Source organism: Anolis carolinensis, chromosome 3 (assembly GCF_035594765.1).
Source record: "Anolis carolinensis isolate JA03-04 chromosome 3, rAnoCar3.1.pri, whole genome shotgun sequence".
NCBI lineage: Eukaryota > Metazoa > Chordata > Lepidosauria > Squamata > Dactyloidae > Anolis > Anolis carolinensis.
The window spans coordinates 80,911,239-80,931,274 of NC_085843.1; positions in this window are offsets into that span (position 1 = coordinate 80,911,239).

Sequence of the window (20,036 nt, forward strand, 5' to 3'; positions counted from 1 at the left end):
TCTTGCCAAATGCACCTGCTGTCGCAAGGCCTGTCAAATTGGAAAGAAACAGTTTCTCACTATTTTTCCATTGGTATGAAAAGAAGCCCAGGGAGACAGGAAATCATATGTTGTAAGATCTTCTAATTTGGGGGCAGGGAGAGACATTTGGAATGACATCTAAGGAGTATGACAAATACTGGGAATTAGTACAGAGGAAGAAACTGAACAGCCTCTTGGCCTCCTAAGAACTTCCTTAGCTCGGATACAGTTGTGGAAAATGGGAGAAATTATTGGTGGCAGAAAAACTGAATGAGTTTTATTTCTTGCACATGGCATTTTGGGAGAACCAACTGTCAATTGTGTGCATTAATAATCACATGCTTGTCCAATTAATTCAAAAAGAAAACAGACCTAGTACAGAACAGCTTTATTTCACCAAGGAATCATCTCAGCCTGTGAGTCCCCAGATGTTTTGGCCTTCATCTCCTAGAAATCCTAACAGCTGGTAAACTGGCTGGGATTTCTGGGAGTTGTAGGCCAAAGCACCTGAAGACCCACAGGTTGAGAACCACTGATCTAGACCAGGAGTTTGTGACTGCTTCAAGCTGAAAAACAATGCTACCCATAGTTTACCACAATCGGGACCTCATCACATTAACAATTTTAATCATCCTAGGATACCTGCAGGACACTGGAGGCACAGAGCCTGCCAGACCTGTGTTCTCATTGAGAAGAATTGGATGAGTGCAGAGGGAAGTCAGAGTGGTGATGTATCACCCTGTGGGATGGGTAAGGGGGCAATGTGGGGTGCAGGGTGAGGGGTTCCCAAGCTTCCCACCAGATTCGCTATGCTACATGGTGAATCGCCCCACTATCACTCACCATTTGGATCTCAATGTGATGAGGTCCTTAGGCTCTCCAACTAAAGACTGTATCACACTGCTGTAGAAAAGTTGTGAATATTTAATATGTGAGGGATGTATTATTAATTCATTGAGTCTTACCTTTTCCCAAATTACTAATGATTGGTTTTAGGGTGGAATGTTCTTGTTGTAATGAAGTAATATATGTTGACATGGATGTCTTCTATGATGAGTACATTGTCCAGAAACTGTTGGTGACATACACACACAGAAGTTCCTTTATGCATGTAGATGTACTTTGTGGACTTTGTGAAATAGTCACATTCAGTTCATTGTTATGCAAGAGGAGTTTTGTACATTGGATGTTGCATATGCAATTGTACATTTTTGGCTGGTGTGTAACTATTTGGCAATCTTTTGAAGATACCATTTGTTTTATGCACATTGTGGAGCTAACGTGAAGCATAGTTTTATTACCACTGGATTGCCATTTCCCATTATCCAATATGCAATGGAACAATAGAATCATAGAGCAGGAAAAACACAATCAAAGCAGCCCTAACAGATGGCCATCCAGTCTCTTGAAAAGCCTCCAGCACACTCTGAGGCAGAGAGTTCCACTGCTGAGCAGCTCTTACAGTCAAGAAGTTCTTCCTAATGTTCAGGTGGAATCTCCTTTCCTGTGATTAGAACCCATTGCTTCGAGTCCTACTTCTCATCCTTTGCGATGGAGCCCGTGTTACATTGGTAACAATGGGAAGAAGCCGGGCAGCAGACGCTTCCCCCTATGGGATGGGATTTCTTGTAAGTTGAACGATGCAAGGCATGGGGTGACGGGTTGCCACACACACTCCGATGGGAACCACTAGATTAATCATGATCCATTGCGATTCTGGTCGCCAGTATAATGAGGTCTCTAGCTAGTCTTTAAGGCAGCAGAAAACAAGCTTGCCACTTCTTCCTAATGACAGCATTTCAAATATTTAAACATGGCTATCTGGTCTCCTCTCTACCTTCTCTTCTTCAGGCAATATACAAGTATGTCGGCAGATGCACGCTCAGTTGTGCAGTGTTAACAACCATTGTGGAGGAGTCATGCTAAGCAACTGTGATATTGGATCTGGGACTGTATCTGGGAAAGTGTCATACAAATTAAAATGGGGCAAAGATGGTTTGTTAAGTTTGATATGATAGCTTTGAAAATGTATAAGGGCTGCCAGTTCCTCATTATTTGTGCTATGGAAAGTACCATTAGTACACCATTGCTCTGAACAAAATGGAACATGAATGACATGTGTTCTATAGAGTTCCCTGATGAAGAATGTGAGATTGAAAGAGGGGGACAGAGGGAGAGAGAGGGGGGAGGGAGTTATGACTTTAAGTCATAACTAGAAAGAAGGTACATTAATAATAATAATAATAATAATAATAATAATAATAATAATAATAATAAACTTTATTTATACCCCGCCACTATCTCCCCAACGGGGACTCGGGGCGGCTTACATGGGGCCATGCCCAGAACAATACAATATAAAACAACAAATCATAACGCATTAAACAATACAATAAAAAAAATACACTACAGTAAACAAAATCAAAAGAACAGTAGAACAATAAAACCAAGAGCGGGCCGCATTATAAACTCACTTTTCTGTTAACAGATTATTCAGTTGCACAGAGCTTCAAAATGTTAGTATTTGTTAGCACTAACGTACCAATATTAAATCATTAAATACAATCAATTATTAACATTAAACCAGTAAGAAAATATAACTAATGGTAGATAGTTATAACATAATGGGAAATTATTAAACATGGTCACTTTTAAAATAAATTAAAGAATACTCATTAATTCTTAAATTACTCCGAAATAATGTTTTTGGCATTTCTCTATTAAAGTAATAGTAAACAATAATGAATTCCAGAAGTAATGTTGACATTTTAATGTATATAGGGTAGCAAGTCAGTTATTACTGAATTATTTTCAAGCTCTGCTCTCTATATGAACATAGCTCCTATGCAACTTGTTGAAAATCTCACTTTCCTTTAGCATTAAATGAATTTACTGGGAGATGGCACCACTTCATTTCTTAGCTACTTTAGATAAAATAAATTCTGGTTAAGAATGCAACTTCCATAGCCAACCCAAGACATTTTGATAACTGAGGCAGAAAAATCTAAGACATGTTCTCTTTATATCCATTTCTCTGTCAAATGGTGGTGAACTATAACAAAGCATTGGTCATTTGCTATCTGTAGTTGGTGCCGGTCTTTCTGACTACATTACATTGCATCAGAAAAAAGGGCAGCAAAGACTCCATCTTAGGACCATATGTCTGATTCCTTTTTGTGTAACCTTTTGGGATGACAGTGTCCAGAATCCTCCAGCCAGCCTAGCCTTGGCCCATGTTGAACAAGGGTCTTTGGCAACCGTTGTCCATTTTTCTGTGCTCCAGTTGGTAGAAGTAAAATGAGAACTCTGTCCTATTTCACAAATCCATCCTTTCCTGATAACACAGCCCAACAAAAAAAATTCTGGTGTTTTGGTTTTTAGGCCTGTACCTGGAGTTATTTGGGGTGCTGATTCAGAAAATTATATTTGATCGATTGCATCAGCTTTAGTTTCTTTGCTGTGGTTATCAGGACTTTTTTATGAATGTGTAGATGAAGACTGGTATATGGCATATGTTCTGAAAAACTAGAGCTGATGGGGGGAAACTCGTGCCATTTCTGGAATCAGCAGGTCAAATATACCCAGAAACAGGTCTAACATTTGAGGCACTGAAGTGTATGTTTCCCAGGGCACTCTGCAATGCCATTCTACTAGTCTTTTCACCAGACATATATTATACCAAATCCTTTTTTCCTCTGCTTGTAGTGTGCAGATACCTCTTGTCAGGATGACAACTAGTTTAAAGAAGTGTAATCTTAATCAATCAACTCAACAGCCAAAGCACAAACTAATTGTATTTAGCCTTAGTTTTGTCTTGATATGGACTGCTAATTAAAATATACATAATTAATAACACCTTTGTTGTACAAAGTGTATCCGTCTTATCTCGTTGATTCTTTCTAATGTCGATGTGTAATTTCTAATTTACTAATCAGGAACAAAAACAAAGAGATATCAGTTAGTCTTTGGCAAGGCATCCGAACTGCATTTCCATTGAGTCGCCTCAGAGTGACCACTTTAGTATTCCTACAAGGTTAACTCAAGATATTTGTTACCTGAGGAAAATCAGGAAATATTGTCTCCCCAGCATGCACCAAAACAACATTAGTTATCTACTTCCATGTCAGCAGTGCAGTAAATCTGTTCTGGGCTTTAGTCCAAATTTTAAAGGAGTTATCCAAGGTACTAAGCATTCATCCACAGAACAGAGTAACCACCCCATTGAGATGGGACTAACCAGCTGCCATTGCATTAAGATAGGTAGTTCCTGTTCTGTTGACTGGTGGATTACTGCAGTGACAGACTCTTGGGGTTCCTTCCAACTCTAGGGCAGTGGCACAGGCATAGTGATTGGAGGGGATAAGAGGTAATCTCTTTCAATTTGTTTGGTAAGTTACCCTGATGATTCCAGCCTTAGAATACAGCTTTTCTGATGAGCAATTTCTCCAAATCTCTTGCACAAGATTTTGTCACCTTTGGGTTAGGTAAGTATTGTTACCTGGCATACTGCAATGAGAGGATAGGACTGTGGAATGGTCAATGTCAGTGAGGGCCTCATCAGATGGAGGTCCATAAGCCAGGACACAGTGGGCAAATCTGTGGGGCACAGGGGGAACCACCGGGCAGTGCCCCACATTGTTTGCTGACCATCACATGGCATTTCCTGTCTGCCCCCAACTTCGTTCCGCACTGTCCCCGGCTTACTCAATGAGAAGATTTCTCAGGGAAGCCTCTGAAGACGCTGCTGGGACAGAGCTCCGCCTGAAGTAGCCCTACATCATGTGATTGGCTCCAGCATTCTCCATCCTGGCTGCATCTCGGCAGCATCCTAGAGCGGGGGGAAAGCTCTGTGTGATGAGGTCACTAGTGAGTTTATGGCTGAAGTCGCATTTGAATTAGGGTCATCTTAATTCTCAAATCAGGTCCAGGAAAAGTTAATTTTTGGACACAACTCCAAGGATCCTCCTGGGATCATTTGGTGAGCCATAGTCCAAAATGTAACATTTTCAACCTCTCCTTTGAATCTCTATGTGTAAAAAGAATGAAAAATGTAGATCTGTCATTTTTCTTCTTACCAGTTAGGAATTTCAGCTGGTTCCTGAGTCCCAGTGATGTTCGCTCATTCTTACAAAGTACACTTCGTATGTGATGATTCTCTAAACAATAGGAAAACATGCTGAACTCCCAAATAAACAGCAATTATAAGGAAATATATATATCTCCTTCTTATGTAGTGTGTACCTAAAGAAGGGACCAAAACAGGGCAGAAGATATTTTAAAACATGACTTGGAAATAATTTCCATATGTTGCTAAGCATCCCAGTTAACAATTATAACAATTATTCTTTTTAAATGTCAGGTGTATCAGATTCCTATGCAAAATGAAACCAACAGTCTGGAATCTTCCCAGAGCACATACATAGAATATATACCATGCTATAACCTGCACCAGCAGGTTGAATACACCTTGATAATTTAAACTTTCTTGTTTCTTTTTCATTGAGCCAAAGAGATTTCAGCCTCTGGTTTCTAGAGCTCAGCTGAGATTTTGTAGTTTGTAAGCTCTGGATATTTCATGGTACTACTACGGGAACCCCGGTGGCGGAGTGTGTTAAAGCACTGAGCTGCTGAACTTGCAGACCAAAAGGTCGCAGGTTCAAATCCCGGGAGCGGAGTGAGCGCCCGCTGTTAGCTCCAGCTTCTGCCAACCTAGCAGTTTGAAAACATGCCAATGTGAGTAGATCAATAGGTACCGCTCCGGCGGGAAGGTAACGGCACTCCATGCAGTCATGCCGGCCACATGACCTTGGAGGTGTCTACAGACAACGTCAGCTCTTTGGCTTAGAAATGGAGATGAGCATCAACCCACAGAGTCAGACATGACTGGACTTAACGTCAGGGAAAACCTTTACCTTTACCTAATACACTTAGACCAAGGCTAGATCTTGCTTTGTGCACATACGTATTCCTACTTTTTTAGAAAAGGAGAGAAGGAAGGAACTGCTGTAGTCCTCTTGGGCAAAACCCTACAATTCACTGTTCAATCATAAATGACTTTAGCATGTCATTACTTTCATCCTTCATAAATAGAATTCCTCAAACTCGGAGCCTTATGAACCTCACCCATTTGTAAATTTGTAAAACATTTGATTCTGAAGTTCAATACTTTTATTTTTAAAAATGAAGGACGAAACCTTTCTATCTTTCTAGCTTGTGGGTAACATTACTGTCCTATGTTTCAGTCAACAAGTGACCCAGGAACCACGTGGTTGGAGTGTGAGAGCTGTCAAGGAGTTAATTCTATCCAGGTCAGTCACAGGTATACAGCAGGATAAAGGGCCTTCTCGGTGGCGGCCCCCCATCACTGGAATACCCTCTCCAGGGAAATTAGGCAAGCTCCCACACTGTCCTTCTTTCATAGGGACTTGAAAACCTGGATGTTCCAGCAAATTTTCGAGAACGATTAGTCCCTAGGCCCAGTCCCTAGTTAATCCAGATAAAACTCTGCCCTACACTTTATCCACTTCCCCGGCCCTCTGATACGTTGTTGCACTATCTCTGGCCCAGCCATTTTATATGTAGCCACGTTCATCTTGTAATCCTGGCCACTGATTTGTTGAACTTTTTACTGATGGAGCTACAATGAGATGGGTTTTTAAAATATTTTATTTTTACTTTTAGTGTGTTTTAACAAGATAATACTAATTATGTTGTGTTATACTGTTGAATGTGTCTATTTCATTTATTGTCTATATGGTTTCTTTTCGGCAATTGAATGTGTGCCTTACATGTTGGAAACCTCCCTGAATCCCTTTGGGGAGATAGAGTGGTATACAAATAAAGATGGTGATGATGATGATGACCACGACCACGACAACGACAACGATTATTATTATTATTATTATTATTGTTGTTGTTGTTGTTGTTGTTAGGAAAAACAACAGAGTGCCATCAGCCAGTCCATATGTTGTTCAGTAAATCAGTAGTCCAGATAAACAAAGCCAGCAATAAATAAAACACAATCATAAATTGTAACTAGCCCAAGGTCAGCAAAACACAAACACCTGAAAAATACTGCTAGTCATCAATAAGGAGAGTTAAAAACAAGGAAGCCACTGATTGGAAATTTATAGGCAGGTGATCAGAATTATAGAATCATAAGAATCATAGTACTTGCACAGATTTTTGTAATGTTTTGGTGGGCTTGATAAATCTATTAGAATAATATAGAATTTGGATTTTTTCTTATGGCCAGCATGACTACCTCTGCTTTCTGCAGATCAGGTTTTCACACATGGCAGGTTATATATGTTTGTTCCTACAAAAATATATATGTGTCGGGGTTATATAGTTATTTTCTGTTTGACAGTTCCACCCCCATGCCTTCCCTTTAATCACATTCCTATGATATTTTGTGCATATGCGCAAAGATTCTGAAAATTCTCCTGCACCAGATTGACTTTAAACAAGTATAAAGGTCTTTTAAGATCAAAAGAACCCTTTGAATACCTAACATTACTCATAAGTGTTGAGTATTTGCTGTATTTAGCTATTGCTTATGAAGGGCTTTAGATTCTTCACAGATGAAAGGTATATGGGATGGTTCAGGCAATCCCTTTTATCAGTTCAGTTAAGCTAAGAGAGCAAACAGCTGAGATGCACAGAACTCTTGGAAGGCTAGAAACATGCAGCTGATATATTTTTTGTTATCAAAGGATAGAATAGTTCAACTAAATCAGTATTTGTTGTATTTTTCCCTCCCTGGCATTTTCATTTCTTCATTCTGTTCCTAATTAGCAATAAAATATTAACCAATGAATTGCTAAAGTAAACTCACCTGGTTGTACAGGATCACTGATGGTCATGAACCCAAGATATTTGATAATTTGATCACTACTGAGCTCAAAGCTCCATTTCTTCAAAACAAATCACAGATATAAGAATCTTAGAATAAAAGGGACCTTAAGGGTCATATAATCCAACCCCCTGCTATGCAGGATAAATTATTATTAAGTATTTACTTTATTTTTACTTTATTTCTAACCTGCCTTTCTCCCCATGGGAACTCAAGGCAGTTCGCAATTACACAACACAAACCAATACATTTAAAAGCAACTGAAGCACCTCTAAAAGATTCCCAGCCAACCTGTGTTTAAAGACCTCTGAACACAGAGAGTCCGCTCCCCTCTCAGACAATCTGTTCCATAGTTGAACATCTCTTGAAGTAAAAACATTATTATTTACATTCAGAGGGAATCTCTTTCTTATTTTGTTTTGAGAACGGTGATCACTAGTGGAGATGGAGTTAGGAAAGAAGTACTGGATGCTGAAGGTTTCTGCCACTACATGTTGTAAGTGGATGTCTGTTGCCATTCATAGATTACCTTTTCTGGGATCAAGGCAATGGCAAAGCCCATTGAGCATTCTGTGCCTATGAAATCATTGGGTCACCATATGTTGACATGCATTTAAAGCACATATGTATTCAGTTGAATTTAAAGATTGAAAAAAACATTAAAATCTTTATCACTGATATGCTGTTTCAGTCCCAAGTAAAAGTATCATGCAATTTGGAAGCACCAGCTAGTGTCCAAGAGAAAAGCTATTAAATCCAGACAGATCCAGCACCCTTTTAGTATCATCTTGCATTAAACAAGACAGTGGAAAGGCACAGTAGAATTCTTATATCCCCTTTGAGCCTACATGATATTATTTTCCTGGACTGCTTTTGCTACATCTTGTCTCACTATTAATGCCACCTCATGTCTTCTTGGCTGACCATTCACAGGATAAAATACTTTCAATGGGATAAGAAATTATCCCATTGAAAATGTCGTATTCTTGCCTACTTTATCCCAACCGCCTCAAGTATTGCAGTGCTTATACATTTCATGCCTTGTTTTATAATTTCCCTTTTTACAGTTCCAGATTTATGCTTCTCACACTCCTGGTCAATGGAGTGGAGGTGGTGGGATCCTTAGGTAGGAGTGACCATGTGCTCCTGGAGTTTGTGATACAGGGTCCCCCTGGGGGAGAAGAGCGGTATATAAATTAAATAAATAAATAAATAAATAAATAAACTTAGTGAAGGTTCTTTGGTTATGTCAGTAGAAAAAGGAAATGATAGGGCCCCTGCATGAAGAAGGTGGTGAAATGCTAACAGAAGAAAGAGAAAAGGCAGAGCAGCTCATCACTTTCTTTGCCTCAGTCTTCTCTGAAAAGGAGATTGGTGTTCAACCTGAGCAATACAGAGTGAATGTCGTAATAGGGGAAATGCAACCCAAAATAAGTAAAGAAGTAGTGCAGGAATACCTGGCTACTCTAAATTAATTAAAGGGCCTTTCCAGATAGGCCCTATATCCCAGGATCTGATCCCAAGTTTTCTGTTTATCCCAGATTATCTGGCCGTGCAGACTCATATAATCCCACAAACAATTACCATCCAGTCAGCCTGACATCGATACCAGGAAAGATTCTGCATGGAGCAAATCATTAAGGTAATCACTTACAAAGGAATGTTGTGATTACTCAAAGTCAACATTGATTCTTCAAAAACAGGTCATGCCAGACTAATCTTATCTCTTTTTTGGATAGCATTACAAGCTTGGTAGATGCAGGGAATGCTGTGGATGTAGTATATCATGATTTCAGTAAGGCCTTCAACAAATTCCCCCACGACCTTCTTGCAAGCAATCTAGTCAAATGTGGACTAGACAATACTACTATTAGGTGGATCTGTAATTGGTTAAGTGGCCAAACCCAAAGGGTGCTCACCAATGGTTCCTCTTAATCCTGGAAAGAAGTGACTAGTGGAGGCGGTTCAACCACCAGGCCAACTAGGCAGTTGCCTGTGACGCCATCTTATTGGGGGCACCATCGAGGCAACTCCTGTCTTCTGCGGCCTACCTCCGCCGCCGTGCCTCCCTCCGCAAGGAAGGAGCCGAGGAAGGCGTTCGGGGTTTTGCAGAGCAGAGAAGCCACCGAATGTCTTCCTGGTGAGGCCTTCCTGGTGAGGTCTTCCCCTTCCGCCCAGCGCTGGGCCCGCCTTTGGGGCCTTCAGGAATTGTGAGGTAAGTGAGGTTTATATATCTGTAGAAGGTCCAGGGTAGGAGAAAGAACTCTAATTAATCACCTTGATTAGCATTTAATGGCCCTGTGGCTTCAAGGCCTGGCTTCTTCTTGCCTGGGAGAATCTTTTTTTGGGAGGTGTTAGCTGTCCCTGATTGTTTACTGTCTGGATTTCTCCTATTTTCAGAGTGTTGTTGTTTATTTATTCTCCTGATTTTAGAGTTTTTTTAAATACCGGGGGTTATCTGTGCCCCCAGGCCGGGCTGTGGCGCAGGCTGGAAAGCAAGCCAGCTGCAACAAATCACTCTGACCAAGAGGTCATGAGTTCAAGGCCATCCCGTGCCTGAGTCTTGTCTCTGTCTCTGTTATATGTTATGGCATTGAATGTTTGCCTTTATGTGTGCAACGTGATCTGCCCTGAGTCCCCTTTGGGGTGAGAAGGGCAGAATATAAATGCTGTAAATAAATAAATAAATAAATATCTGGGTTATCTAAGTACACACTGCCCTATATCCCTGTTCATTGTTTGGTGCTAAATTTGCAAATATAGTAATTCCTACATAACATTACCATGTATTGAACTGCTTTCCCTGTTGATTTGTTGTAAAACATGATATTTTGGTGCTTAATTTGTAAAATCTTAATGTAATTTGATGTTTAATAGGCTTTTCCTTAATCCCTCCTTATTATCCAACATTTTCACTTATCCAACGCTTTTATTTTTCAGTAATTGGTTTTGGGGGAGGGGCAAAATTTCTGTTCGCCTACACTTGAAAAATACCTAGGGCCAGCTCTGGTCCTGGCCCAGTACTGTTCAACATTTTTATTAATGACTTTGATAAAGGGTTAGAATGTATGATCGTTAAGTTTACAGATGACACCAAATTAGGAGGGATAGCTAATACTCCAGAGGACATGATCAGAATTCAAAATGACCTTAACAGATTAGAGAGCGGGGCCAAAACTAACAAAATGAATGTCAACAAAGACAAATGCAAGATACTACACTTAGGCAGTAAAAAAGAAATGCAAAGATACAGCATGGGTGATGCCTGGCTTGACAAGAGTACACGTGAAAAAGATCTTGGAGTCTTCGTAGACAACAAGTTCAACATGAGCCAACAGTGTAATGCAACAGCTAAAAAAGCTAATGGCATTTTGGGCTGCATCAAAAGGAGTATAGTGTCTAGATCGAAGGAAATCATGGTGCCTTTGTATTCTGCTTTGGTTAGCAGAAAATTATTTGCTACAGTAGAGTCTCACTTATCCAACATAAACGGGCCGGCAGAACGTTGGATAAGCAAATATGTTGGATAATAAGGAGAGATTAAGAAAAAGGCTATTAAACATCAAAATAGGTTATGATTTTATAAATTAAGCACCAAAACATCATGTTATACAACAAATTTGACAGAAAAAGCAGTTCATTACACATTAATGCTATGTAGTAATTACTGTATTTACGAATTTAGCACCAAAATATCACGATATATTGAAAACATTGACTACAAAAATGCGTTGGATAATCCAGAACGTTGGATAAGTGAGTGTTGGATAAGTGAGACTCTACTGTACTTATTTTAAAGTAAGTGCAGTCTATGCGGCCTCCCAGTATTCACAATGTGGCCGATTGAAGAATGAATGTCTTTGTATGTGCCTTACTTACTTTCCATCCACCCCACCGAAAGGTTAAAAAAAGAAAATATTACTTTAAAATGTTTTGCCAAATTATTACATTTAAATAATTATATTAAATTTTGGGCATCATTATCATCAAAGGGAAATTAACAATGGAATGTCATATTCCACTCAAATCTTTGTTAGCAACTTTTTAGTGGAATATGTTTATTTACATAACCAGTCATCAAAAGAATTAAGTGTCAAGGATGATGACTGTAGTACATTTCCATGCAAGTGATCAAATAGCTTGTAGAACAAGGAGGGATTAGTTTTTTCCACAGGTTACAGAGTTTAGAAGACAATAGGTATTCTTCCACTTATTAGCTCTTGTGACATTTATTACCTTTTTTATACCACCCATTAGTTCTTCACCACCAACAGAAGCAGAATCTAACTAGCCTGGTAATTTGCTCATACCATATCCTGAACAGTTTCTCAATAGTCCCTGGTTATAACCCTGGATGAATTCAATTTACTTGCAATCTGGACAGTCACATATATTGTCAACTGCAAATTGTAAGTCCAAATAAAAAATTTGGCTACATCTTCTAGTTGCCACAGACACATTAAAACAGATTTCATGCCTTATGGCTTCTGGGATGTACACTATTTATTAGAACCCCGTGATTAATAAAAAAAAAAACCCATCCCTACAAAGCATAGATGCTCAGAACCAGGGCAGGCCCAAAGTGATTTTCAAGTGTAGGCAAACAGAATTTTGGCACCCCTCCCAAACCAATCACTGAAAAATAAACGTGTTGGACAAGCAAAAATGTTGGATAATAAGGAGGGATTGAGGAAAAGCCTAAATAAAGAACAACACTCTGAAAACAGGAGAATTCCAGACAGGAAACAATCAGGGCCAGCTAACACCTCCCAACCAAGGATGCCCCCAGGGAGGAAGCAGCCAGGCTTTGAATCTGCAAGGCCATTAAATGCTAATCAAGCTGGCCAATTGCAACATTCACACTAGCCTCAAACAGACAAGAGCTCTTTCTCCCACCCTGGACTTTCCACAGATACATAAACCCCACTTACCTAGCTTCCAACAGACCTCACAACCTCTGAGGATGCCTGCCATAGGTGTGGACCTGGCCCCGGAGGCGGGCCTGGCCCCGGAGGTGGGCCTGGCCTCGGAGGCAGGCCTGGCCCTGGGCCAGGCCCCAAAGGCCGGGCGCAGGCCTCAGAGGCTGGGCGCAGGCCCCGAAGCCGAGCAGGCCCAGAGTGCGCCTCGACTGCACCCCAACAGAATGGCGCCACAGGCAAGTGCCTAGTTTGCCTGGTGGTTGAACCGCCTCTGCTCAGAACTAAAGTCTGTTGAACTGAAACATTATTTTAAGTATCAAAATCAGGTATTGGGAAGTTACTTTTTCAAAACAATTAGTAATGGTTATAATAACTCAAAAAAGATAGTTTGCTAATATTTTGTGACTATTTAAAAACTATTTTGAAATGTGTATTTTAATTTCTCTAAGCAGTACAGTAATTAATTTTGTTACACTTGGGGTTTGTTACATCTGAGTGATCCAAAGTTCATTTTTGCAGCACAAAACACATGTGATATTCCTGCTCTGCCATTCAGTAAGTCCAAACCACTGGAACTATTAAGTAACTTCAGGTCAAAAACACTATGCTAAAAGGGCGACATCCTAAACTTACAGTTGTAATGCAATGTAATTATGTCAATTATTATCAAAAGAAATAAATTACAAGTTACATTAATATAACTAGTTTCTACCAAGCTCCAGTTGGTGATCACAGTTTATTTATTTCGTGTCAAAAGCAGTGCATAACAAAATACATTTTAGAATGATGAAAAAAAAAAAAAGGAAATCACAAGCAACTAAATAGTTTTAGACCAAAAGCAGGCAACAGCAACCACATTGTCCTTAGTTTTAAGCAACTCCTCCTCTGTACATGAGGCAGGACATTTTGGGCAAGCATACATATGTGGAGTTGTTTGTTCTGCTCCACAGTCACACAAGGTGGAGGATTCCTCCAGGTAGTGCCACCTTGCCAAGTTGTCTTTAGATCTGCCCACTCCACTTCTGAGTCTGTTCAGGGACTTCCTGCTATGTCCACCTGCTTCGCATGGGCAGACTTGTGCCAGACAGGACAGGCGTACTCAGCAGTTGAGAAAGACAAGGCCAGGGCTGATGTTCTTATTACTTGTGGGTCTGCACCCCATGCGCTGCCAGTCAGTTTCCGCAGAATGTTGTTGCGTGCTACTTTATGCTTGGTGTTCATGCAGTGTTTCCTATATGTTAGTGTTCGATCTAAGGTGACAGCAAGATATTTAGGATGGAAACAGTGTTCGAGCTCTTGGCCTTCCCAAGTAACTTTCAGTTTCCTGTTGGCTTCACGGTTACGTAGGTGGAAAGCACACACTTGTGTCTTGGCAGGGTTAGGCTTTGTAGTAGCTGAAAGATCTGGTGATCACAGTCAGCTTATATAAACACCAACTTCTGATTTCCTCAAGTTCTTTTACATCCCAACACTATTATAAGGATGTTACTGGTAGTATTTTGTTGATGCTACTTTTGGCAGAAAGGCTTGCCAATTTAATGCAAATTGCCTAGAGATTTTTGGGAAGCCCATTATCACTCTATCCCCAAGAAAATTTGTTCTCTGTGCTGCAACCGACTTGGCATGGCTATTAGTGACATGTTTTTTTCAGTGAGATGAAATGAGAAATTGGAAAGCTGATGACTAGATATGCTCTAATCATACCCTTGTTTGCACAGAGGATACATTCCAAGAACTCCGGTGGATCTAAACTGTGGATAATGGAGAACCCTATATTTTGACCACATTGGAGGACCTAGAGAGGCTGATAAGCACTTCAAAAGGAGAAATATTTTTGTGAGCATGGGTTAGTGCAACCATGAGTACTGAATCCATCGATAATTGGGTTGTACTGTACAGGCAGTCCCCCGAGTTACAAACATCCAACTTACAAACAACTCATATTTTCCCTATGAAGGGAAAAACATTCTTGGAAGAATTATTATAGGGAAAAGGTGTCTCAACTTATTTTTTTGTTTCAGGAGCGACTCGAGAAACTTCAAATTATTTCTGGTGTGAGAGAATTGGCTGTCTGCAAGGATGTTGCCCAGGGGATGCCCAGATGTTTGATGTTTTACTATCCTTGTGGGAGGTTTCTCTCATGTCCCCGCATGGGGAGCTGCAGCTAACAGAAGGCGCTCACCCGCTCTCCCTGGATTCGAACCGCTGACCTATTGGTCAGCAGTCCTGCCGGCACAAGGGTTTAACCCATTGCACCACCGGTGGCTTCAGGTGTCTCAACTGAAGCTTTATCCTTGTTTCCACAATAAATGAAATGTTTCAAAATTCAAATCTTACAGGGACAGAAAGTGAGGTGAAATCTTCTGAGCAGGGGGCATGGACAGCAAAACAAATACCACAGGGAAGTTAACCCTTCCCTATGCTATCCAGAGCATGTGTATGTATGTATATATATGTGTAGATGATAGATAGATAGATAGATAGATAGATAGATAGATAGATAGATAGATAGATAGATGATCGATAGATAGGGAGTTACACTTTAAAATTTGTACCTGTTCCGACGTAGATACAAGTTCAACTGAAGAATAAACCTACAAAACTATCTTGTTTGAAACTTGGACATGAAACTGAGCAGCCTACCAAGTGCCCAGAAAGAATTCTTGATTAAAAAGCCAGTCAGAGAAGTTTGCCAGATGCAGACTTTCATACCAGGAGCCCATTCACAACACATCTTTTTCGCTTCTGGAAATTTTCACTTAACACATTTTCTCACTCAACTGCAAAGGTAAGCTGCGCCTCCAGGAAAATTCTGAGCATGTTGAGATCTGTGTGCACAGCCTGGGAAAATAGCAAAAGAGGGAGGAGAAGGAGTGAAGATAAGATATATTTGCCCCCAGGAGCAAGTTTCCCATTCTTTCTTCTGGTTATACAAGTAGTTTTAACTTGCTTTAGTGCACACAGGCACAAGTTTATCATTGCTCACTAGCTTGACTCCACCCTCTTCATGCAGACAAGATTTTCTTTAAAGCTCACAGGGTTAGGGCTAAAATTAGCAGATCTTGACTTCATACATCATAAAACAACAAAGTGAAATGCTTCTTGCATGACTCACACTCTCTTGCCTCACTGCTGCTTTGCTTTATTAGCTCCACATAAGCACCTAGATCTTGGAGCACAAGAAGACTTTGTTCATTGGACTCCTACATTTGAGGAGATCTTTTTGGTGTATGTAGGAAGAAAAGGAGACACCCTTTTTCCTGGGCTGGCACACCAGAGGCTCATATTGGGCAACCTTAATATATTTTTTTACTTAAAATATGCATGAAAATGTGTGGCCAAAGCCTGGAAACCCTCCACCAGCTAAGTCAGATAAGAGAGCTGCTGAATAAGATGCAGAGGATTAAGGGATACATTTCAGTGGCCTGTGCATGTCTGTTCAGAAGTTCTGCTTGCAAGCCTCATGCAAGCAGAAGGCAGTTCCTACAATGGGATTTTCCTGCTATCTCATTGTAATATCTATTTGGTGGGCAGTTGTGGGTAACTGATATTGTTCTTCCTGGTTTGACCTGTGATGCTTGTTGCAAATGTGGAACAATTCCACTGGATTTCAGTCTTAAACCCCATAAATTCAGTGGGACATTTTGAGAAGTAAGTATGTATAGCAACTCTTTAAACTCAGTGCCCATTAAACTTTTTGCATTACAATCCCATTTGTTGTTATTAATGTCATCAAGTCAATTCCAAGTCACCCTGTCATCAACAGCCTTGCTCAGGTCTTGCAGACTCAGAGCCATGGCTGACTCAGCTCATCCATCTGCAATATGGTCTTCCTCTTGGTATCCACTGGGGTTTAATTCCAGGACCTCCCATGGATACCAACATCCACGAAGTTCCAGTATATACAATGATGTAGGAAAATTACACAGAATGGTAGTCAAGGTTTGCTTTTGGGGAGGGGGTATTTTCAAGCTATGGGTGATTTAATCCATGGATATAGAATTTGTGGACTACTCTTTTTATATGGCTACATCTGTAAGTGAGCATATTACACTCTAAAATTACTGCACTGGTTGCCAATTAGTTTCAGGGCAAAGTACAAAGTGTGGGTTATTAACTTGAGAGCCCTACATGTTTTGGGTCCAAGTTACCTACAGGATTGCTTTCTCCTGTATAATCCTCCCAGACACTGTGGTCCTCTTTAGGACATTTCTTCAACCAGCCAGAACCCTACAGGCAACTATCACCCAGAGGACCTTTTCATCAGCCACCCCTAGAGTGTGAAATGATGTGCTGGAAGAGATTCAACAGCTAAACAGGTTGTCAGAATTTAAAAACTATTAAAGACCTTCTGGCAGGCCTACTCAGTCCATTTTAAATTTGCATTTTATTAGTATTGGTGTTTTAATCTTTATTATAGGTTTTTAATATATGTGTTTCTATTATCCTTTGATTTATTTTAGCTATGTTTTATAGTCTGCACCTGTTTTATTTTAACTATGTTAAAAGAATTAAAATACAGTTAAAATAAAATAGGCTCAAACTGTAAGGGGAGGCAGGTGACAACTTCTTCATCTCCTCCTTCTCCGTTTCTTCTCCCTCCCCCCCACCTCCTCCTCCTCTTACCAACCACGATTTTCTAGTGAGTCATCTCCTCACATGATATGATATGGCTGTCTCGGTTAGACATCTTGACTTCAAGGCAGAGTTTAGGCTTGATTTTCTCAATAATTTGTCTTTTTTTAACAGTCCACAATATCCATAGAACTCTTTCCCATCATTTCGATTTTACATGGCTCTTACAACCATGAATAACCATTAGAAATAAAATTGCATGAACAATTTTAGTATTCAATAATATATTTTGCACTTCAAGATCTTGTCTAGTTCCTTCATAGCTACTCTTCCAAGCGCTAGTCTTTTTCTGGTAACTTGATGACTATCTCCTTTCTGATTAATGACACTCCTCTGCATTGACTATTGGAGTAGATCTTTGTTCCTGTGCTTAAATAGCTGAATAGTTGCATTCAGTGTTCTGACTCTATTTCTGTCTCTTTTCACTTTGGCTTCTTGTCTGAAATAGCTGGAAGAGTTTCATCTTTAATACATTAAGGTTTTTGCAGAGAGAAGGAAACATATTCATTTTTTTTATCTGATCATATAGTCTACTTGATTTCTATTTTGGCCATCAAGTGATGTTCATGTATACAGTCACCCCTTGGGTTGGTGAAGAATGTGTTGTGATCAACAAACAACTGGCCTCATAAAATTAAGTCACTTTCCTGCTTGACTTCTTGATCCTAGGCCAATTTTTTCTCCAGTCTTGGATTCTGCTGTTTCCTACTTTTGCATTCCAATCACCTACAATTAACAAGAAGTCCTGTTTCGGGGTGTGGTTAATTTCAGTTTCTTTGCTCTCTGCATCTGTAGTTGGAGCATAAACTTGGATTATAGTTATATTGATGTGTTTTTCTTGAATTCGTATTCATATTATTTGGTTAGACTTTGAGATATACTCTTTGACTGCTTTTGTTATAACTCTTCTCATTATTAATGTCACCCCAGTTCGTCTTAGATTTTCATTTCCTGAGTAAAACACTGTGTAGTTATCTCACTTAAAATGTTCCATTCCTATGCAATTTGCTCATTCACTCTCAGTATTCCAAAGTCTGAACATTCATTTCATCATCTTTTTACTATGTCTAACTTCCCCTGATTCATGCTTCTCGCCTTCCATATTCCCATAATATGTGTTGTGTAACGTTGGGATTTCCTTTCACCTCTGAGCATGTCAACAGTAAATGTTCTTTTAGCCTGAGTCCACTGTCTTCCAACTTCGAAATGTAATCTCCTAGCACCGTGTCTTTTTCATTTTGGATTGTCTTGTCATAGAATTTTGTTCATAAAAGATATTCAAAAGGGGTTCGCTGTGCCTCCTTTTGAGCATTACTAAAGTGTTAGCTATCTCAGAGAGATCCTCCACCAAAGTGTGTGTGTTCTCCCTCCACACAGTACATTTGGCGCATTTTCTCTGGCTACTCAACAAATGTCTGTCTGACATGGGAGACCATATCAGTAGCATTGTGTCTTGCCTCAAAGAAGCAATCTCATCAGCAAGTCTTATCAACCCCAGTTAACATAGCCAGTTGTAAGGGCATCATGACAGCAAGGTGAATTGTGAGAACATTTGGAGAGGTCACACTTTCCACCCTTGAATTTGGCCCTAGCTAAAATCCTGCAGATTATTGGTACAGTAGAGTCTCACTTATCCAATATAAACGGGCCTGCAGAATGTTGGATAAGCGAATATGTTGGATAATAAGGAGGCATTAAGGAAAAGCCTATTAAACATCAAATTAGGTTATGATTTTACAAATTAAGCACCAAAACATCATGTTATACAACAAATTTGGCAGAAAAAGTAGTTCAATACTCAGTAATGCTATGTAGTAATTACTGTATTTATGAATTTAGCACCAAAATATCATGATATATTGAAAACATTGACTACAAAAATGCGTTGGATAATCCAGAATGTTGGATAAGCGAGTGTTGGATAAGTGAGACTCTACTGTACAATCTTAACCCAAAGATGTCACGGCTGTATTGGGCAAGTATGAGTTATGAGCCTCTTCTGCTGAAAGAGATGTCTTTCAAATTTTGGAGTTGCAAGTTCAATTTCACATTAAGCCATGGCACACACTCTGTTAACCTGAGCCAGTCACTCTCTGAGGGAGATTTGCTTCACAGCCAGGATGTTGTTGTGATTTAAACATTGGGCTATGTTTCTGGAGACCAGGATCTGAGTCACTGTTGTGCCAAGGAAAATGACTGGATGGCCTTGGGCAGCCTTCCCCTCCCACCTTTGAATAAATCTTGCCAAGGAATCCATGGTAGGATTTCCATAAGTTAGAAATCACTTGAAGTCCCTGATAGCGCGGTGGGTTAAAGCCTTGTGTATGCAGGACTGATGACATGAAGGTTGAGTTGCTGACCTGAAGGTTGTTGATTTGAATCCAACCCGGGGAGAGTGCAGATGAGCTCCCTCTATCAGTTCCAACTCCACGTGTGGACATGAGATAAGCCTCCCACAATGATGGTAAAAACATCAAAACATCTAGCCGTCCCCTGGGCAACATCCTTGCAGATGGCCAATTCTCTCACACCAGAAACAACTTGCACTTGCTCAAGTCACTCCTGGCACACACAAAAACAGCAGCAGCAGCAACAACAACAGCAGC